Consider the following 23,524-nt stretch of genomic DNA (forward strand, 5'->3'; position numbering starts at 1 on the left):
CTGATACCCATCGTCATCATCAGCCTATTGGCACATGGGGCAGTGCAAAAGGACTGGTAACCATGCCGACTAGCATCAGTTAGGTCGATCAAGGGTGCCTGCCCCTAATTTTTCCTGGTAGATGGTGCAATATGGCTGGTAACCGTCTTCATCATAGCAACAGGGGGCTGAGCTCCATCAGCCCCCACCCTTCATGTGTAAAGAAAAGATTCAGTTGCCCCTGGACTAGCAGTGGGATGCTGGGCTCCTCTCCTACACACTGCTTAATGTCCTGTCTGGACTATCATAGCAGCTGGAGGCTGCCTTCCACTCATTTCTCACTAACAAGTCACTGTGTCATCACACAAGTGGGGGGACAATGCTATGGTAGCCCAGGAAGGCTGGGGGAAGAACAGAATGAACAGGTGGGGTTGTTGCAGGAGCACCCCCTGTGAATAGCATACAGCTCATAATTTCTGCAGGATCTGACACAGAGCAGCTGTGCTCTCTGGTTCTATGATACAGTGGTTCTCTAGTACCCTTGCCCATATTCTAGGCAGGAAGGAGGGATTGACTCAGGGAGTCATTCCCAATTTTGGCTTTTGCGCCCCTGGCTGATCTCAGCCAGGGGCACTTATGACAGTAGCAAATGGTGCAGTGCAAAAGGACTGGTAGCCACGATCATCTTATTACCAATTTATGGTATGGTAGATGGTGCAATATGGCTGGTAACCATCTCTGCTATCATGCAAAAGCAAAAGCATGCTGCTGTGTAGCGCTGCTGAATCGCCTCTGTGAGCGGCATCTAGTACACATACGGTGACAGTCACAAAAGGCAAAACAGGCTCCATGATTGCCATGCTATGGCATCTGCCAGGGCAATCCAGGGAAAAAAGGCACGAAATGCTTGTCTGCCGTTGCTTTCCCAGCGGAAGGAGTGACTGACGACATTTACCCAGAACCACCCGCGACAATGATTTTTGCCCCATCAGGCACTGGGATCTCAACCCGGAAATTCCAAGGGGCGGGGGAGGCTGCGGGAACTATGGGATAGCTACGGAATAGCTACCCACAGTGCAATGCTCCAGAAATCGACGCTAGCCTCGGACCGTGGACGCACACCACCGATTTAATGTGTTTAGTGTGGCCGCGCACACTCGATTTTATACAATCTGTTTTGCTAAACCAGTTTATGTAAATTCGGAATAATCCCGTAGTGTAGACGTACCCTAAGGGGAGATTTGATAGCAGCCTTCAACTACCTGAAGGGAGGTTCCAAAGAGGATGGAGATCAGCTGTTCTCAGTGGGTCTCAAGTTTCAGTGGGGGAGGTTTAGGTTGGATAGTAGGAAAAGCTTTCACCCAGAGGGTGGTGAAGCACTGGAATGGGTTTCCTAGGGAGGTGGTGGAATCTCCTTCCTTAGAGGTTTTTAAGGCCCGGCTTGACAAAACCCTGGCTGGGATAATTTAGTTGGGGATTGGTCCTGCTTTGAGCAGGGGGTTGGACTAGATGAGCTCCTGAGATCCCTTCCAACCCTGATATTCTATGACTCTATGATAAATGTCAGTACACTGTTACTCAGCAACCTAATTTAGTTTTAAAATAAGGCCTTTATGTAGTGGGAAGATATACAGAAAATGGGTGTGGGGTAATCAAGATTTATTACCACATGTCTGAAAGAGTATATTATAATAGCACAAGTGCAATACAAGCTGAATGTTTGAAATGGCTGGTTATTTTCCAGATGACTGTGGTGTCTGCTACAGGTGGTAGTACTGCAGTTCTGTTAAACCTGTGATCAATCCAGGCCTTACTGAAACCACAGACAGACTTGGGCTGCTCTGGGCCCATACAGTAATGTCCAAGTTAAATATTAATATTTACTGGCATATGGAACTGGAATAGCTATTTCGGTGAGACTCTTTTGTAACAGACTGATATAGCCATGGCCTCAGGAGCTTTCATGGCAGTGGATCTCTTTCCTGGCTTTCTGAAGTTATGTTAACTGGAACCTTAAGGCACATCACCACATGCTGGAGTGACACGTAGTTCATCGGATTTGTGTAGGAGGAGAGGAAAGAGTTCCCTACATATTTTACAGGGTACCAGACTTAGCCATGCTGCAAAATGTCAGAATGGAAGGCAACTGCCACTTGCATGTGAGCTCCGGTTATGTAACCAGAGCCCTCATCCACATAGCTATACGATTCACGAATGATCAGCGGACTGACACTTTGTTATTTAGATCACTCCACGTGTTCTTAAGCTCCATGAACTGAACCTCCCTTGCTTATTGGCTCCTGGAAGAATGATCAGTTGTCTTCACATGTAAGGAATCGTGCACGATAACTAACCATTTCCCTCTATTCAGACAACATGGAATTCCCAGAGTCTGATCTCACATATCAAGAACCTGCTGCTTTATTTTAAGCCAGGCCTCCCTCTATTCTGCAGCTGTGAAACTTGCCACGGAATCAACTTTTTAAAAAAAAGTTTCAAGCCCTCACTATTGAAAAGAAAATCTTCCAAAAGTGCCCCAAGAGAAACTGATGCAGCAATGTCTGCATACAGCCTGAAACAGCTCTGAAAGGCGTGAACTATCCCACTCACTTTAAAGGAGCATTAACTCAAAAAATTGAACTGGGACAGCTTAAATGCCAACATTAACTACTGCCCTGCTGAATACTTTAGTTGGAACATCCAGCAAGTGTGCTTCTCCCACAGCCATAACCACTTCCCTATGCCTTCCCAAGCACTAAAAGCTCATACCATCCTCTACCCAACTGTCAAAACTTCCAGCTTCCCCTTAGACAATTTCTACAATGCAGTCATATTGCCAGAACAATCTGTGGCACACTGAAAATGGGAAATTTAGGGCCCCAAGCTGAATAAATTGAATTTAGTATCAAATTAACACCAGAATTACAATACTGATTGAATTAGTAATTTATATATTAATTCCATAAAAATACATCTGCTGCAGCATTTCCAGCCTGCTGAAGCAGCAAAGACCCTTGCCAAAAAACGTAAGCCATCAGCTTCTAAAGGAATAAACATCTTTTCCCAGCTGTGGAATCCATGACGTATATGCAGTTGGTGTGTAGCACTGGCAACAGTTGAAGCTTCACCTTGCTGTTAAATTCAGCTAAACTTTGTGAGAGATTCTACTAAAGATACGTCTCCTTGGCACTTTAACCAACACCAAAAAACAGCATTTGTCAATTGTCAGCTTCCAATAGTCGTGTCCAAGCCTAAATAAAATAAAAACAAGAATCTCTGGAGTCAGGCTGTACAGTGGAGTAGAATACGTACAGAGATGTAGGGTTTCCTGTCTGTCATTCTCCTCCCTTGAGACACAGCAGTAGCCATTAAACAGTCAGCATTTACCAGCAGTTACCGTAACGGAGATCCCTGTTCTAAGCAAGGGAAATACTGATGCACCATGTGATAATCATTGGCAACTGATTTTCTAATAATGACCAGTGGTGTATGCCCACTGATCAAACAAGCAGGTAATGCACTAGTTCTGTCCAGAAGTCCACACAGTTCATCCATCTTTATTTAACATTCTCTCGACCTAAAATGGCTCTGAAGTTACTCTTCTTGGAGGGAGAACATGGTTAGTGGTTCCTTTTTGCTGTAAGGGCCCATGATTGGCAGACCCTGTCCCATACCACTGGTATGGCATGGGAGTGATCCAGCCCAGAAGAGAGATTAGAGAGATATTCAATGGAGATGGGCAAGTTTACCATGCACATAAAGACAGATTGATTCCAAAGAAAATCCTGTTAGGAATTTGCTGGATGCAAAGGCTCAAGCATGGGAATTGCAGAAGGATTAGCCTCCAGTATATGTCTAATAAGGAGACAAGGCGTTGAGCGGAATCCTCAGATTCCTAGATTTTAAGGCGGCTGGAGAAGTTTCCCTCAGTGGTATCTGTTGGACTGGCTCTAGCGCCCTCTGGAGTTGCACAGTTATGCACTGGTATGAGGAGTGCCACCGGCCTTGCACCCTCTTAGTTCCTTCTTGCCAGTAACTCCAACAGAGATGTAGGAGGGTGGATCGTGGAACGGACATGAGCAACACATCTCAAAGAACAACAATTACGAAAGTTTAAGTAACTGTTTTTTCTTCTTCGAGTGCTTGCTCATGTCCATGCCAAGCAAGGTGACTCACACACAGTCCCCCCGGAGGTGGGCTCAGAGTTCATGGATATGCTGACTGAAACACTACTCTTCTGAAAGTGGCGTCGTCTTGAGGCTATTGGGTGATGGCGTAGTGGGATGTGAAGGTATGCACCAATGATCAGGTTTCAGCTCTGCAGATGTCCTGGACTGGGACCTGTGTGAGAAACGCTGCTGACGAAGCCTTGTGGAGTGAGTAGTTAGATAGCCAAAGGCAGGACATTCGCCTGCTCGTAGTAGGCCCGAATACAGGTGAGGACGAGATCCTCTGGGCTCACACAGGAAGCCCTCTCATCCTTTCCGCTATTGCTACGAAGAGTTGCGTGGACTTGAGGAAGGTTTTAGTCCTCTCAATAAAAAAAGTGAGGGCACGCCTAATATCCAATGAGTGAAGCCACCATTCCTCAGTTCTCATGAGGTTTCGGGAAGAAGACTGGTAGAGACATGGCTTGGTTGTTATGGAATTGACACACCACCTTTGGTAGGAAGGCCAGATGGAGGCGCAGTTGGACCTTGTCCTTAAAGGACACAGTGTCTGGTGGTTCTGACATAAGGTCCTTGATTTCAAAGACCATTCTGGCAGAGGTGATCGCTACCAGGAAGGCGACCTTCTATATGGCATGGACATGAGCAAGCACTCGAAGAAGAAAACACAGTTACTCAACCTTTCGTAACTGTTGCTCTTTGAGATGTATTGCTCATGTCCGCTCCATGACCCACCCTCCTACCTCTCTGTTGGAGTTACTTGCAAGAAGGAACTGAGAGAGTGCAAGAGCTGGTCTGACAGCTACCACTGAGGGAAAATTCTCCAGCAACACACTTAACATGGAATGGACATGAGCAACTCATCTCGAAGAACAGTTATGGAAGGTTAGTAGAGAGAAGTAGCAGAGGGCACGATGCTAATGGCTTGAAGGGGGGACCCGTGAGTCTTGAAAGAACCAGGTTTAAGTCCCATGGGAGGCAGGGGCAGTCAGCTTGCAGACTTGAGGACAGAGCCTCTCCAGCACTTGAGAAACCACACTGTCATCTTGTGAAAGAACACTGATCTGCTGTTCACCGGTGGGTAGAAGGCTGAGATGGCTGCTCAATGCATCTTGATAGATGCAAGGGCCAGGCCCTGCTGCTTTAACTGGAGCAAACAGTCCAAGACAGACTGCAGGAAAGATTGAGATGGGGGGAGAGCACGCTCAGATGCCCAAACTGAGATGCGCTTCCACTTGTCCGAATAGATTGCCCTGGTGGAAGGCTTTCTACTATCTAGCAAGATCTGCTGGACCTGTTCCGAGAAAGCCTGTTATTCAGGGTTCTGCCATGCAGCATCCATGCAATTACATGCAGGGAGGCGAGGCTGGGGTGAAGAAACCAGCCGTGGTCTGGTGAAATTAGGTCCGGATGGCGTGTGAGTGAAAGGGGAGTTGCTATCAACAGCTCCAGAAGCATGCTAAACTAGTGTTGATGTGGCCATGCAGGGGCTATCAGAATAACTCTTGCCTTGTCCCGTTTGATTTTTAGGAGGACCTTGTGAACCAAGGAGATCGGGAGAAAGGTGTAAAATAGGATCTGTCCACGGGAGCAGGAAAGCGTCGGAGAGGGAGCCCAGGCTGAGCCTGCATAGTGAACAAAACTGATGGCACTTCCTATTCTGCCTGGTAGCGAAAAGGTCCACCTGGGGAGCTCCTGTTTTTGGAAGATGAACCTGTGACCTCTGGGTAAAAGGACCAGTCGTGGCGAGAGGAAAAGGATCCTGAGGTGAACTGCCAGTACAGTCCAGGCTCCTGGGAGATCTGATGCCTCAAGATGAATGGAGTGCATCACACAGAAGTCCCACAGACAGCTGGCCTCCTTACACAAGGCCGAAGATCGAGCCTCTCCCTGCTTGTTGATGTAAAACATGGCCGCAGTATTGTCTGTCAGGACCTGCACCACCTTGCCTGAGATCTCAGGGAGGAACACTTGTCATGCTCAGCGTACCTCCTTGACGTTTATGTGCAGGGAGAGTTCTTCTTGGGACCACAGGCCCTGAGGTTGTTGAGGTGGGATCCCCACCCTAGGTCTTACTTGTCCAAGACTAAGGCTATCAACGGATGAGAGGTCCCCCACCATTACCAATCTCCAGTCTTTCCATCCGTCCAGGGATGCGAGGACCAGAGGAGGGACCATGAGCACTGAGTCCAAGTGGTGTCTGCTCGAGGAGTAAACTTGCACTAGCCACATCTGGAGGGGTATGAGGAGCAGCCTTGAGTGCTGGACCATGTAAGTACTAGTATATGCCCCGGCAGCTTGAGGCAAATCCGAGCTGTTGTGATTGGATAGACCTTGATATTGGATATCAGGTCCAACATGGTCTGGAATCGGGCTTCAGGCAGGAAGGCCTTGGCTTGGGTTGAGTCAAATACTGTCCCAATAAATTCTATTCTCTGAACCAGGACTAGAATTGATATCTGCTAGTTTATCAGCAGACCCAGCACTCAGAAGGTGGCTTTGACCATGCTGATGCTGTTCTGAACCTGCGACCGACCTTTGACCATCCAGTCGTAAAGTTACTGGTAGACCTAGACACCTCACCGTCTGAGGAAGGCTGCTACTACTGCCATACACTTCATGAAAACCCTGGGGGGCTGCCGACAGGCCAAAGGGAAGAGTGGTGAATTAGTAGCCAGTGAATGGTGCAGGGAAGAGCTTTGCAGCAATGCCAAAGTGCTTGGTTTCTAATCGAAGCAGCTCAGCTCTTAGGCTGGTCTGAGGATAGCCTTCTGCCTAATGTCAAGTATCAGAGGAGTAGCCGTTTTAGTCTGGATCTGTAAAAGCAGCAAAGAGTCCTGTAGCACCTTATAGACTAAACAGACGTTTTGGAGCATGAGCTTTCGTGGGTGAATACCCACTTCGTCAGATGCATCTGATGAAGTGGGTATTCACCCACGAAAGCTCATGCTCCAAAACGTCTGTTAGTCTATAAGGTGCTACAGGACTCTTTGCTGCTTCTGCCTAATGTCTCTGTCTTTTTTACTGTGGGGTCTGATGTCCTGACAGATCTGGCACTTGTCCTTCATGTGAGTCTTCGAGCAGCTGGAGTGCGGGTCACTCACAGGCATAGGTTTTCCGCAGGAGGCTCAAGACTTGAAGCCCAGAGATCAGGGCAAGCCCGGCCCCTGGGGTGAAAGAGTCCCTCGATGACAGGAACTATCTATTTGCAAAAAGTGACAGAGTGTCCTGTGGCACCTTACAGACTAACTGTTCGTCTATAAGGTGCCACAGGACTCTTTGTTGCTTTTTAGAGATCCAGACTAACACGGCTCCCCCTCTGATACTATCTATTTACACTAACTATGATAACTAAGAAACAAGAGAATCTCCAAAAAACATTGGGAAGAAATCCTTGCCAGAGTAAGAGGGGTCGGTAAGAAGAAACTGAGAGGGTGTGTGGCCAGCGGCGCCCTTATACCAGCATATAACCGCACGTCTCCAGAGGAGGTTGAGCCGGCACAATGGATACCATTGAGGGCAAAAACTCCGGCAACTGTGCACATGGTGCGCACACATCTAGCATGGAATGGACACCAGCAAGTACTCCAAGAACTTCACCCAGTAATTCCTGCATCAAGCTCAATTTCTGGTTGAGCTAAGGATCATTCAATCTGGATCTGGTTATGCTTTTGTTTGCTGGAAATCATGAGGTGCTTTGCTACACACTCCCCTCTTAGAGCTCATTAACTGGCAACTGTGCCTCAGCACTGCCAATAATACAAAAGTTAGAGTCCCTTTGCACGCCCCATCCTGCTTACTGCCTTCTACTCTCCACTCGTGTGTAACTCTGCCCCTGCTTTGGGTAGATCAAGCCTGACATGGCCCTGTTCAAGCCAGACCTGAGCACCCAAAGCATAAGTGTGGCTAGAAATTCAAAGCGTGTGCTGAACTGTGTCTCAGATTCACCAAATATGCAAAATGTTCCACCCAATTACATGGGGATTATGAATATTTAGGGGAAGAGCATCCCATTTCTTAAAGGCTTAGAATTTTACAAGGTAGGAATAACTGCTTCTTTATTTAAATTCATGTTTCCATGTGTTTGGGCGAGTTCCACATGCCTTGGATGTTACTGACGAAGCTGCTAGTTTAAGTTGTGGCTGCTTAGTTGGCATTTTTTATGCTTTTCTATTTAGGAAAATAAAACAGTTAAACAAAAGCCGGCCTGGAGGCAGGGCCAGCATTTCCAAGAATTGCTCAGATTCGCTCTGTAGATGGGTCTCAGATTCACATCACTCCAGGCAACATTCTTAAGTGCCCAATTGTAAGTAGTACAGCAGTGTCTCCCTCAGGCAATGGCTCAGTAAAGGATGCCCTGCCTGTTCAGCTCAGGGCTGTGTCACCTCAGATGCCCAGCGATACTTTAAATGTCAACCTGTGAACAGTTTCACTGCTCATTAAAGCATGTAAGAATGGAAAGGGAGAGTACAGATCTGCAGTCTTTAGGAAAGAGGTCACAACTCTCCCCACTTCTGACCAAGGAGCCAAATCCAGCCCCCAGCCCCTCCCCCAAGGGAGGAGCAGAGCTCACAAATATATTCAGACCCTTCTGAGGGAGCATCAAGCTGGTGGAGTTCCCAGAGTGCTCAGACTCATGGCTGGGACAGCTGCACAGTGTACTGTGAACTGTACAGCATGCTGGCAATTCATATGGGGGGAGCTTATTTTGTGGGCTGAGCTTGGAAGTGTAGGTTTTTTTTCCAGTTGGCCCCCTGCTCACAAGAGGTGAAAGGGAGGGAGCAGTAGGCTGTGCTGGGCGAGGGTTTGGGACTGGAAAGATCGATACCTGCCCAGCCCAGCCAATGTCTGCACAGACTCCAACAGCGACTCAGAACACTGAGCTGTGAAATTCCCCATGTTACTTGGGTACAACAGCTTTGACTCTGCTGTCAGCGGCTTTGGTCCTGCTCTAGAGACACAAACAGCCAAATAAACATCTCCACACTGCAGGCAGGATGACACTAATCCCCAGCCTCTCCATTCTGCACGAAGCTGGCAGCTCTCTGAGCACTCCTCCAGAAACAGCCATGACTTCGGGGCCAGCAGCATTGTCTAACCAGGTATCAGTGACACATGCCAGCTCCAGCTGGCACCCCCAAGAGAATCAGAGCACTGCTCTCTGTTACAACACATGGCATCAGAGAAGTAGTGGTAGTATTAGAGAGAGGCTTTCACAGTTAATCTGCTGAATAGTCCCATCCCCAGTGACTGTCTCCATATAGTGGCCTCACTTCTCTCTCTGCATTAGTGCTCCGGATACCAGATGTCTGCCTCATAGACTCATAGACTTTAAGGTCAGAAGGGACCATTATGATCATCTAGTCTGACCTCCTGCACAATGCAGGCCACAGAATCCCACCCATCCATGTCCAGGATCAGAACACTTCCTCACTCTACCTGGTATTTGTGCCAATCAGCACGTTTCTAAGGGTTTTTACTAGGGCTGGCAAGCGATTAAAAAAATTAATAGAGATTAATCGCACTGTTAAACAATAATAGAATATAATTTATTTAAACATTTTCTCATATTTTCTACATTTTCAAATATATTGATTTCAATTACAACACAGAATGTGTACAGTGCTCACTATATATTATTTTTATTACAGATATTTGCACTGTAAAAAAACCAATAGTATTTTTCAATTCACCTAATACAAGTACTTTAGTGCAATCTCTTTATCATGAAAGTTGAACTTACAATAGTAGAATTATGTACAAAAAAATAACTGCACTCAAAAACAAAACAAAACTTTAGAGCCAACAAGTCCTATTTCTTATTTAGCCAATCACTCAGACAAACAAGTTTGTCTACATTTGCAGGAGATAATGCTGCCTGCTTCTTGTTTACAACGTCATCTGAACGTAAGAACAGGCGTTCACATGGCACCGTTGTAGCCGGCATTGCAAGATATTTACATGCCAGATGCACTAAAGATTCATATGTCCCTTCAGGCTTCAACCACCATTCCAGAGGACATGGTTCTGCTCAATAATGATCCGAAACAGTGCAGACCGATGCACATTCATTAACCAGGATAGCTTGGTTGTTTGAGCATTGGCCTGCTAAACGCAGGGTTGTGAGTTCAATCCTTGAGGGGGCCATTTAGGAACTGGGGTAAAAATCTGCCTGGGGATTGGTCCCCCTTTCAGCAGGGGGTTGGACATGATGACCCCCTGAGGTCCCTTCCCACCCTGATATTCTATGATTATCTGAGTTGGATGCCACCAGCAGAAGGTTGATTTTCTTTTTTGGTGGTTCAGGTTCTGTAGTTTCCGCATCGGAGTGCTGCTCTTTTAACTCTTCTGAAAGCACGTTCCACACCTCCTCCCTCTCAGATTTTGGAAGGCACTTCAGATTCTTAAACCTTGGATCCAGTGGTGTAGCTATCTTTAGAAATCTCACATTGGTACCTTCTTTGTGTTTTGTCAAATCTGCAGTGAAAGTGTTCTTAAAACGAACAACATGTGGTGAGTCATCATCTGAGACTGCTATAACATGAAATATATGGCAGAATATGGGTAAAACAGAGCAGCACTATCTCCTGTAAATGTAAACAAACTTGTTTGTCTTAAGTATCAGAGGGGTAGTCTGGATCTGTAAAAAGCGACAAAGAGTCCTGTGGCACCTTATAGACTAACAGACGTATTGGAGCATAAGCTTTCGTGGGTGAATACCCACTTCGTCAGATGAATGTAGTGGAAATTTCCAGAGGCAGGTATAAATATGCAGGCAAGAATCAGTCTAGAGATAACGAGGTTAGTTCAATCAGGGAGGATGAGGCCCTCTTCTAGCAGCTGAGGTGTGAACACCAAGGGAGGAGAAACTGGTTTTGTAGTTGGCTAGCCATTCACAGTCTTTGTTTAATCCTGAGCTGATGGTGTCAAATTTGCAAATGAACTGAAACTCAGCAGTTTCTCTTTGAAGTCTGGTCCTGAAGTCTTTTTGCTGCAGGATGGCTACCTTTAAATCTGCTATTGTGTGTCCAGGGAGATAGAAGTGTTCTCCTACAGGTTTTTGTATATTGCCATTCCTAATATCTGACTTGTGTCCATTTATCCTTTTACGTAGGGACTGTCTAATCTGGCCGATGTACATAGCAGAGGGGCACTGCTGGCACATGATGGCGTATATTACATTGGTGGACGTGCAGGTGAATGAACCAGTGATGTTGTGGCTGATCTGGTTAGGTCCTATGATGGTGTCGCTGGTGTAGATATGTGGGCAGAGTTGGCATCGAGGTTTGTTGCATGGATTGGTTCCTGAGTTAGAGTTACTATGGTGCAGTGTGTGGTTGTTGGTGAGAATATGCTTAAGGTTGGCGGGTTGTCTGTGGGCGAGGACTGGCCTGCCTCCCAAGGCCTGTGAAAGCGAGCAATCATTGTCCAGGGTGGGTTGTAGATCACTGATGATGAGTTGGAGAGGTTTTAGCTGAGGACTGTAGCTGATGGCCAGTGGAGTTCTGTTGATTTCTTTCTTGGGCTTGTCTTGCAACAGGAGGCTTCTGGGTACACATCTGGCTCTGTTGATTTGTTTCCTTATTTCCTTGTGCGGGTATCGCAGTTTTGAGAATGCTTGGTGAAGATCTTGTAGGTGTTGGTCTCTGTCTGAAGGGTTGGAGCAAATGCGGTTGTACCTCAGCGCTTGGCTGTAGATGATGGATCATGTGGTGTGTCCGGGATGGAAGCTGGAGGCATGAAGGTAGGCATAGTGGTCGGTGGGTTTTTTGTTTGTTTTAGCGATTGGCTGAACAAGAAGTAGGACTGAGTGGACTTGCAGACTCTAAAGTTTTATATTGTATTGTTTTTGAGTGCAGTTATGTAACAAAAAAAATCTACGTTTGTAAGCTGTACTTTCACAGTAACAGATTGCACTACAGTACTTGTATGACGTGAATTGAAATATACTATTTAGTTTATAATTTTTACAGTGCAAATATTTGTAATAAAAATAATATAAAGTGAGCAATGTACACTTTGTATTCTGTGTTGTAATTGAAATCAATAGATTTGAAAATGTAGAAAAACATCCACAAATATTTAAAAATTTCAATAGGTATTCTATCGTTTAACAGTGAGATTAAAAGTGCAATTAATTGTGATTCATTTTTTTTAATCACAATTCATTTTTTTCAGTTAATCACATGAGTTAACTGCGATTAATCAACAGTCCTAGTTTTTACCTTTTTTCTGATCTTTGCTTAGCTCTGGCTTACTGGTTAATTGTTAACCGAACGCCTTGTGGGATTATCTGGGCACAAGGCTCAAAGGGGCTGGTAGGTAGAGCAGTTTAAGATTTTACTCTTATTATTTTTCATATTATCGCAGCACCTAGGAGCCCCAGCAATGGAGTGGGACCCCATTGTGCTGGGTGCTGTACAAACACAGAACACAAAGCCAGTCCCTGCCCCAAAGAGCCTACAATCGAACCAGAGAAGAGGAAACAACAGGTGGATACAGAGAGACCGACAGGGGAGTACAAGGAAACAGTATTCATCCGTCAGGCTGTTCTCTGAGATTACAGAAACACTCTCAGAGGGTCAAAGAAATAACAAAACACCCGGAAAGCCGAAAAACAGTCCTTGCCCTTGTGATTAGCTAGGCTGCAGGCTTGACATCAAGCTCGCACACTTAGCAATGAACCTCACGGTGCTAGGCCAAGCCTAGCTTGGCATCAACAGCCTTAGTCCTTGTCTGCCCTACAACTGCTTCTCCCAAAGTTTCTCACTGTTTTTTCCCCACTGACTGAGCTGTGCCATGGGGGGCACTAGTATGGATGGGCCCCTGGTATTTTAATCACCATGTCCCTTAGATTTACTTGGAGCAGGATCATATCTCAGATATGGGGCAAAAAGAGCTATTCATGAAAGTTACACTCACTCTATCTAGCACTGTTCATCAAAGCCCTGGAGCCAGTAGAGCAGACATTAGTTTGTGCTTGACAGAACTGTGCAACAGTCATATCAGTAGGGTGGTGAGTGGACCAGGTAAGAGGATATGGTGCTTGGTCCAAATCCCACTGCAGTCACTGGAAACGTTCCCACTGAGTCCATGGGCTTTGGCTCAGGCCCAGGGAAATGTCACCTCTCCACACCTAGTCTAGTCAGTAGTTACTGCCCATACCGTTACCTTATCATGGACACTAGGTGTTCTGCGTGAAAAGAGTTTGGTAACGTCAATACAGTTCCCTGGTTACAAATGTCCACCAAAAGCTCCACTACATGTGACGAGGCTCCTTTCACGGCACCCACTCTGTGGTGCTGGTGAAAGGCAGGTACTAGACTGGCCGTCTGGAACTCCGATAGGCAATACAATCGATCACTCACTCACTCAGCATTTCATATTAGTTATATCATAACTAATATGATATAATTTGTCATTAACCCTCGCAACACCCTTCTGGAGCAAGTGAGGATCATCTCCATTTGCACAGAGTGGGAAGTGGAGCCAGAGGGGTTTACTGATTCTCTCCAGGTCACCAAGAAAGGTCATAGCTGGGATTAGAACCCAGCACTTCCAAATTCGCAGACCTGTGCTGATACCACACCTCCGGGCTCTCTCCTGCACCCACAGCACTGGACTCAGCAGGGCCAGTTCCCCACAGCCATGTGTGCTCCACTCTGACCGCAGGGCTCCCCTGGAGGAGAGCTAAAGCAGCTTGGCTCCCTCATTCTTCAATCTGAAGCCTTTTCATGAGACCAGTAAGGGGTCTCCACTTGTGTCTGTGCTAGTTGGGTTTTCTGAAACATGGACACACCAATAGCTCTTATCAAGCGCTTTTCATCAGTAGATCTTAAAGCACTTTACAAATGAAGTCAGTATCATTATCCATGCTTCACAGATAGGAGAACTGGGGCGAGTCCTTCTCTGTGCCTGTCACTCAGTAGGCCAGTGGCAGAGCTAGGTTTTATTCCAGGATCTCCAGAGTCCCAGTCCAGTGCTCTATCCACCAGGCTACTGTCTCTCTCATATCCATGGAAGGACTATGTACACTATTTGACTTCTCATAAACCAAAAATCTACTGGACAGCAATGACGTTCAGACATTCAGTATAGATCTGGATTTGAACAGATAACCTGGAACTGAAAGACCCAGCAAATCATTTCCTGAGCTTTTCAATCTCCTTGGCAAAAAGCTTTAGAATGAGACAATGCACGCAACAAAAATGATTAGGGGGCTGGGGCACATGATTTATGAGGAGAGGCTGAGGGAACTGGGATTGTTTAGTCTGCAGAAGAGAAGAGTGAGGGTGGATTTGATAGCAGCCTTCAACTACCTGAAGGGGGGTTCCAAAGAGGATGGAGCTCGGCTGTTCTCAGTGGTGGCAGATGACAGAACAAGGAGCAATGGTCTCAAGTTGCAGTGGGGGAGGTCTAGTTGGATATTAGGAAAAGCTATTTCACTAGGAGGGTGATGAAGCACTGGAATGGGTTCCCTAGAAAGGTGGTGGAATCTCCACTCTTAGAAATTTTTAAGGCCTGGCTTGACTAAGCCCTGGCTGGGATGATTTAGTTGGGGTTGGTCTTGCTTTGAGAAGGGGGTTGGACTAGATGACCTCCTGAGGTCTCTTCCAACCCTCATCTGCTATGATTCTATTCCAGGGGTAGGCAACCTACGGCACGCATGCCGAAGGCGGCACGTGAGCTGATTTTCAGTGGCACTCACGCTGCCCGGGTCCTGGCCACCGGTCCGGGTGGGCTCTGCATTTTAATTTATTTTAAAATGAAGCTTCTTAAACATTTTAAAAACCTTATTTACTTTACATACAACAATAGTTTAGTTATATATTATAGACTTATAGAAAGAGACCTTCTAAAAACGTTAAAATGTATTACTGGCACGTGAAACCTTAAATTAGAGTGAATAAATGAAGACTCGGCACAGCACTTCTGAAAGGTTGCTGACCCCTGTTCTATTCTATGAATTGCAGAATTGTTTATAGGTCTCAATCCTTCTGCTGAAAAAGGACAGGGTTTGGGGGCAGCATACTTAAGCCACTTTGTGAGCTCTGTTATCTGCCTGGCTAAAACAAAGATAAGGTGGGGGAGGTAACTGGACCAACTTCTACTGGCGAGAGAGACAAGCTCTCAAGCTCTTCTTCAGGCTAAAACAGGACACACAACAAACTCGATGCTTGAAATGTTTGCTCCGAAGGCTTCTCAGCCTGGCTAAAGGTCCTGTAATGAGTCCAACATATAAAGGAGTTGAGCAGAGAGCTCTCACATAGCCAAGGAAGACTATACCTCCACAGAGAGATCCGCAGGGATACAGCTACTGTGATTACTCTGGTCTAATACTATGTAATCATTAAACAGGTTCTTTATATATCCCAATGGCCTTGATGGAATCTGGATGATGAGGGTGACTAAGGTTGGAGCACCACTGCCTTACAGACATGTCACTGCATCACACACCGCTAACAAGTGCCCAGCCTGACAATATAAACACCACGCTCTAAGATCTTAACCAGGGACACATGCTGAAGTCTCAAGCAAGCAGGCTGCCTGCCAGTGGGGCTCAGCAGCATGAGAGGCCCAGCACAGATGACTGTTTCCACCAGCAAGTATTACTGTGGGCACAGGAAGATACCCTTGGCTGTATTCACCAAAGGGTAGGAGGTTCCCATTGATAAAGCCCTTCTCCCACACACCCTGCTCACAAAAAATGTTCTCAAACTAATGCTGTGTGCAGACTTTTACATCGTAGACTTTGAAAATCCCCCTGGGGCATGAAAGGAGAGAAACCACCTTAATGAAGTCCAAATTCCTTAGGTGGGGGGAAATTTCAGAACTAAATGGATGAGGAAAATTGAAGTTGGCTGCAGCCTCCTGGTACTAAGGACAGGTTGGCTCCTATTTCCAGTGTCACCCAATTCTAAGCCATTAGGATCCACATTCCTGCATCTCTGCTTTCTCCAGGACAAGTTCCCTCTCATTTTATGAGGCTTTTGTTAGTCCGCCCACTTAGAGTATCCCAGCAGCCACATGGCCAGGTTCCACATTCCAGACTCGCTGCCACTACTCTACAGAGGACCTACTGTCATGCCCTCCTCCACTGGGCCCCTTTGATGCAGCCTGTCAGGGAGAGCTTGCCTGGGCTCCACAGCCATTCAAACTGCCAACAGCAGTAATACAGGGCACACAGTTATGAGAAGGATCAAGGTACGCGCCTAGCAAATGAGTTCACCTTGCAGCAGGAGCCAAGCTCATTAGGATCAAAGGGCTCTAGTCTGTAGTATGTTTCGGCAGGTCTTTATCTCCATGCCTATCCAGTGGGCCACCAAGCCACTAAGTGAGCACCTCACCTCAGAACTTCCCATAGTTCTTCTGAAGTTGGCTTTTAGACCACAATCCCGTATCCCTGGTCCCTCGCTGCCTCTGGAGTCTAGGTCTCTATGGATGTTGCTGTTCCATCTTGGATTTCTGCTTTCTTTGTGCCCGTTAGCTCCTCACCCTGAACTCTGCATCGACCAAACCCCTTTCCTCAAGGAGCAGCTCCAAGGGAGCTGAGGGTGAGAAACTGTCACTCCCTTGGCATTTCAGAGCAGAGAAGGGATTAGTGCTAAGTACCGTGATCCCGTGCTCCAGATGGTTTCAGAGTCTGGCTGGTTAGTTTCCAGCAATAAACCCAAAGTCAGCAGCATTTAGAATACGTACATTACAAACACTGTAGATCAATGGAGAGACTTCTTAGCAGAACATTCCTGCTGCTCTTGCTGTTGGCACACGGGTTCTATCTGTGCGGTCCTAACCTTGTAGAGTTCAGGACCATAAATCCAAGCAGTAACCAGCCATCTCAGTACAGAAAGGCATGACAGCCCTGTCGTCCTTCTCTCGTAAGCTCCCCAGGCCTGGAGTGCTGCCAGCTACCTCGCTTCCTGAGCCCTGAATCACATTCATTTTCAGTTGCAAACACTACAGTCACAAGTTATTTTTTCTTCTCTCTCTACCAAGCACTAAAGCACAAGACCTTATTTAAATAGCAAATGTTCATCTGCCTCCAGTCAGACACCCGGCCCCCCACCTCCTACTCACCCTAACCTCAAAAAAAGGAAAAGAAACTGAGCAACGCTAGAGAGGAACAACAACAAAAAAAATCACAAAGTATCTGTTACCTTTGCCTCTGGGAGGAAATTCTAGTTATTTGAGTCTGATCATCATCTCTGTCCGTGTGAAGCCACCAAGCAGTTAACAAATAAATTGCACGACAGCAGCAGCAAAAGGTGAAGGGGGTAGGGAGCCCTGTAAACTTTCTCTGAGGGATTCCGCATTTCCTGGCTTTCTGTTCCCTCTTGAAGCTTTTGCCTCCCAACTAAACACACAATGGCTGGCCAGACCAATGCCAACCAGGGCTGTGCAGCGCACACCAACTGGAATTACAGGCAAACTGTATAAAGCATGCAACAGATGGCAAGTCTGGGAGTGTATGCAAGCACCACTTAAAATATCCCCATGGTAACTATTTAAAACTATTAACTTTTGCTTGTTTTGTAAGCAGAGCGAGACCGTCTCAAATTCAGCCAGCCTGACAGAGGGAGCAGCGCAGTGACAGCTAACAGCAGACAGGAACAAAGGGAGTCAGGCAAGCGCCTGCTGTTTATCTGATTGGAGTACCAGGATCTCTGCTGCACCCACTGTAACTTGCCTTGGCCTTGGCACAGTAACAAGAGGATGTGTTCTTTATTAGCTCGCTCCAGCCTGGCTGGGCTCAGAGCTTCTCTGCCAGCTGGGTTTGTGCCAAGGCAGAAACTCCACTCCTCAAATTTCCAGCTCACTCCGATAAGGCACAGAACTGCCTCCAGCTCAGAGCCTGCCCCAACAAAGTTAACGCTTTCACTGCCGCCTCCTCAGCCACCCTGCTGCTGCGTGAGGGAATACCACAGTTCAGGCCCTTCCTTCCTTGTGCTGCCCCCCTGGAGCATGTTAGTTCAGCAGTTCTCCATGCACCATTCCAGGAGGGAAAGGAAAAGAAAAAGCTTCCAAGGATCCTCTCCCACCGATGTCATTCTGCTGACCACCAGGAAGGACTGTGCAAGCCACTGAGTTTCCGCCAAGCATCTGAGAACTGCTGTGGAATCTAAACCCTTCTTTGCAAGTCTCCCTTGCTGGTGCCTGCACATCTTCGCTTGGAGATTGTGCCACGTCCATTAGGGCGATTTACTTTATAGCTAATTAGAATCATAGAATCTCAGGGCTGGAAGGGACCTCAGGAGGTATCTAGTCCAGCCCCCTGCTCAAAGCAGGACCAAACCCAACTAAATCATCCCAGCCAGGGCTTTGTCAAGCCTGACCTTAAAAACCTCTAAGGAAGGAGATTCCACTATCTGTATGAGCAGTGTCCATCAACCCCATCTGCACATCCACCCAGAGAGCACTGAAGAGTAGAACAAAGGGGTGTACACAGGGGCCTCCCAGGATGTTTTCCCCACCCCCATTACAGATGCATAACACCACTGGCTTGGATGGGGAAGGGGGGAAATTTGCTGACTGTCCCTGAAGACAGCAGCATTCCCTGTGGGCCATCCCATCTGCCCTAACTGCAGCTATACTGAGAACCACAAGTGTTAAACTGGACAGTCCATGAAAACGAGCATCACAATGGATACGAAAAAGAAATTTCACCCCCACCCCTTCTTAAATAACCCAGTGTAATGAGCACGCACACACAGCAGGCAAATTTAGAGAGAGCAAATCAGAAAGAGTATCTCACCACCAACCTCCCCCTGCAGCTCAAGGGAGGGGGACAGGGAAACATACCTACATGTGTCAATCCACCTACAGTCACACTTCACCTGGGTGGTATAAAAGACATCTCTAGGCTGCACCATGTTCATGTGAGAAGCTTCAGTGATGCAGAGGTAAAGAAACTGAAATCTGCAGGCATCTGGCTGTGCTGCACCACAGAGCACTCCCGGTGAGTCATCGCACAGAGCACCTACCAAAGGCAATGCGATTCCCAGCAGGGAGAGCAGAGATTTTTTCCTCCCCTTTGTTTGAGCTCTGTCCCCTCTTCACACACGTGCCCTCCTGAAAGTTCCCATTCAGCATGGTTGGCCAGTCCCCAGCAACTACAGAAACGCCGCCTAAACAAACACTGCTGAAGAGGGCCCGTTGGGGCATGCTATGGTCAATCAGATGAGCCATATGACCAGGAAAGGCCTCTCCTCCACCTCCATTGGCAGCCATCGGAACAGACAGGTTACACTTGAAATAGCATTAAAAACCCTCAAAACATGCCTCAGCTCTTTGAAGCTCTGCTTTTCTTCAGCATGAGCTCGCTTCACTAGGCCTCTGTATTCTGCTCTACGAAGCCACCCGTTTAATCAGTTAACCCTTTGTGTGACTTCCATGCATTCTTAGATTCCAAGGCCAGAAGGGACCATTGTGATCATCTATTCTGATCTGGATAGCACAGACCAAAGACCTGGCCCACAATAATCCCTAGAGGAGAGCTTTTAGAAAAACATTCCAGCCTTGATTCAAAAATCGTCAGTGATGGAGAATCCACCAACACCACCCTTGGTAAGTTGTTCCAACAGTTAATTACTTTCGCTGTCAAAAATGTATGCCTTATTTCCAGTCTGAATTTATCTAGCTTCAGTATCTAACTATTGGATCATATTACACCTTTCTCTGCTATTAAACATTTATTCCCCATCTGATAAGTAAGCTGGAGATATGTGGGCTCGACGGAACTACCATTAAGTGTCTACATTACTGGTTAAACAACTTCAAACAAAGAATAACTATTAATGGAATGATGTTGGATTGGAGGGCATCTCAAGTGGGGTTCCACATGGAACTGTTCTGGATCTGCTGTTATTTAACCTCTTTATTAATGACCTAGATGTAGGAACAGAGATCATACTGATCAAATTTGCAGATGACACAAAGCAGGGAGGGTTGCAAACACTTTGGAGGACAGAGCTAAAATTCAGAGGTCTCTTGATAAATTGGAGAACTAGGCAAATGTCAACAAAATGAAATTCAACAAAGACAAATGAAAGGTTCTATACTTGGGTAGGAAAAATCAAATGCACGAGTACAGAATGGGGGAAAATTGGCTTGGCAGCAGCACTGCTGAGAAGAATCTGGGAGTAGTGGAGGATCACACCTCAACATGAGTCAGCAATGCTATGCTATTGCAAAAAAAGCAAATGCAATTTTGGATTGCATTAACAGAGGCACAGCATGCAAGTCATGGGAGGTGACAGTACCACTCTGCTCGGTGCTCATTAGGCCTCAGCTGGGGTACGGTGTCCCGTTTTGGTCACTGCTGTATAGAAAGGATGTAGAGAAACTGGAAAGGAACCAGATGTGAGCAACAAAGATGATCAAATGGATGGAATACAAGCTATATGAGCAAATGCTGAAGGAACTGGGTATATTTAGTTTGGAAAAGAGGAGATTGAGTGGGGACATAGCAGCAGTCTTAAAATACTTGAAAAGTTGCCATAAAAAAGAGGGAGAAAAGTTGTCCTCTCTTGCCACAGAGGTCAGGACAAGAGGAAATGGATTCGAACTACAGTATGGCAGATTTAGATTAAATCTCAGGATAAACTTCCTAACTGTAAGAAGAGTAGGACAACGGAACAGACTGCCTACGGAGGTTGTGGAAGCTCCTTCACTGAAGGTTTTCAAAAGGAGGCTGGAGCCATCTGTCTTGGATGGTTTAGACACGACAAATCTTGCACCTTGGCAGGGGGTTAGACTAGATGACCCCTGTGGTCCCTTCTACCCCTATGGTTCTACGATACTTAGAGACTGATCAAGTCACCCCTTAACGTCTCTTTGTTAAGCTAAATAGCCTGAGCTCTTTGAGTCTAGCACTATAAGACGTGTTTTCCAACATTAAACATTCTCATGGCTCTTGTTTGAACCCTCTCCAATTCATCAGCACCCTTCTTGAATTGTGGGCACCAGAACTGGACACGGGATTCCTGCAGTGGTTGCACGAGCCCCAAATATAGAGGTAAAATAACCCCTGTACTCCTACTCGAGATTTCTGCTTATGTATCCCAGGACTGCCTTAACTCTTTTGGCCACAGCATCACATTGGGAAACTCATGTTCAGCTTATTATCCACCACAACCCCCAAATCACTGCATCCCAGGACAGAGCCAACTCTCCTGTAAGTTGGGCCTGCATTCTTTGTTCCTAGATGTAGACCTGTAACCTTTACCATGTAGCCATATTAAAACGCATACTGTTTGCCTGGAGTTTGTCTGAGGTGAACCTTCCCCCCAACTTCCTTAGGAGCAGCAATTCACAGGCTCTGGAGGGAGCTGTGTTTATCCCTTCTTGTCCAAAGGGAAGGCAGCAGTTAGGGATGAACAGATAGGGTGAGGGTTTTAATGACAGAAGGAAAGAAAGGATCCTCAGCACTTCTCTTCCTCAGAATAAAACCACAGAGTTGGAGCAGTACTCACCAGGAGAGGGAGGAAGGGGGGAAGGAAAATCTTGTGACAAGAATCTGAGCTGAACTTTCCTGGGGAAATGCTACCAGCCAAGGAAATTTCCTTTCAATTGCCACGAATAAGGCTCTTCCCCCCCACGGGCAGGACAGGAGTGACCACTGTCCACATATCGCATCCAGAAGCACCCTCCTCCTGGTTCTATGGGAGCTCTTTGTGATCATTTCCCATGCCTACCACCTGGCTGAGGTCAATGCAAGAGAGAAAGCTTGTCACAGCTACCTGCTAACTGGTAGGTAAATGCTTCCCAATGATACAGTTCTGTTCCCCTGGACATGTATCCTTTCTGGATGCCCCTCCACTTCCTCCGCAGCCCTCAGCACAAATAGGTCTGAAGGAGCACCCGCCTACCCAGGCTGAACAGATCAGAAGTTCTCATAGAATCGGTTCTCACTGCGCTGAAATCATCCTCAAAGCCCTCTAGGTAACGTCAAGGAACAGAAGCCTCCAGCCAAAACCTACAAGGATTTCAGCCATTTGCGTGTACCAGAGAAGTGCTGTGAACCTGGCTGGAGCTCATATCTCAAAGGAGCTGGGTAAATCATATTGGCTCAAGAGCACCTCCTGCTGGGCATCTTGAGCACTGGTTGTAAAGCGTGTAAGATGCCAGCGTAGGGAGAGGCAGCAGGCAAAACAAGCAAACAGCAGGGAGTGGGGGAGGCTGGGAGCACAATGGTTAACTATGCTGGAGGCAGAGATCCAAGATAAACAAAGAGTGCCTTTCAGCTTCCACCAGCCGGATGCATCTTCCTAACCCAAGGGGAATTCACATCTGGGTTTATTCATAGGCAAAGTGGAGGAGATCTCAGCTCATCAGGCTCTGGGAGGACCGCCTAGCGGTGCGGCACTAAGGACAGGGAAGGCTTCCATCAAAGCCAGATCCTTGGCTTCAAAGGTCACAGACGATGAGGACGGTGGAGCTAAAGGAAGAACCTACTGATTTAGCTGCTGCCTTGCACTGAAGGTTTATGCTTTATACTCCCTGCTGAACCTGCCAGCCAGCAGGGGAGTATATTTGTTACTGCCAAATGACCACGGCTGGGGAAAGTGGCAGCCCTTCTGTCCTATAGGGCAGTTCCAGCTACAGGCAGGCAACAGGTGTTAGAGCACCTCAACAGCCCCCATGTAGCTTCCAGACACTGGGGCACCCTCAAGGCCAGAGGGTGACAGCCACCAAACCCACAGCAGTCAAGGCTGCTGGGGGCGGGGAGGAGAAGCAGACAGAGCTTCTCATCTCAGCACAACCTGCCTTTTCCAGGTCCCCAGTGGACAGCACAACCTAAGGAAAAGCAAAACAACTCTGTCAAAACCATGAACAGCAGGCACTGTGCCTCTGCCCCAGGATGGGCCTCTCCCTCGCCTCCTCACCTTTCCTGTAGGGAGCAGAGTCCTTTCAGTTAGGATGGTCCTGGCTCCCCAGCTCCCTGACCCCATGTGACCCTAATCCCCCTGCTATATTCCCAGCAGTCCCAGGACTACCAGTTTGGATGGAAAACACTAGGGACCCTATATTTTCTGAAGAGGCAGGACAGGTTCTGAGGGATCTTGGGAAGGGTGAAGAGCTGAGTAATCTCACTGAGCGTCGCCACCTGGTCCTTCCCTCCTCAGGAATAGCTGGGACTTACAAACCTGCTTTCAGAGTCTCTCTAGCCTCCACTGTATTGTTACTGTTAATAGCGATTGCTAATCACTAATTCCCTGCTCAGGGAAAAATGCAAAACTCCTCTGCACCTTCCATCAAGGATTTCAGACCAGCCCCAGGAGCTGAGCAAATACCATTTCCCATATTGTGGGGTAACTGAGGCACACGGAGGGCAGGGATTTACCCAAGGACACACAGCAGGTCTGTAGCAGAGCCAG

General features: G+C 47.0%; 1 protein-coding gene across 7 annotated transcripts in view; it reads right to left on the reverse strand.

The window, feature by feature from the left end:
* Positions 1-23,524, reverse strand: part of SCMH1 (Scm polycomb group protein homolog 1) — a 107,397-nt gene that overhangs the window by 35,920 nt on the left and 47,953 nt on the right. The gene's annotated exons all lie outside the window — the stretch shown is intronic.

Source organism: Mauremys mutica, chromosome 23, assembly GCF_020497125.1.
Source record: "Mauremys mutica isolate MM-2020 ecotype Southern chromosome 23, ASM2049712v1, whole genome shotgun sequence".
Lineage (NCBI taxonomy): Eukaryota > Metazoa > Chordata > Testudines > Geoemydidae > Mauremys > Mauremys mutica.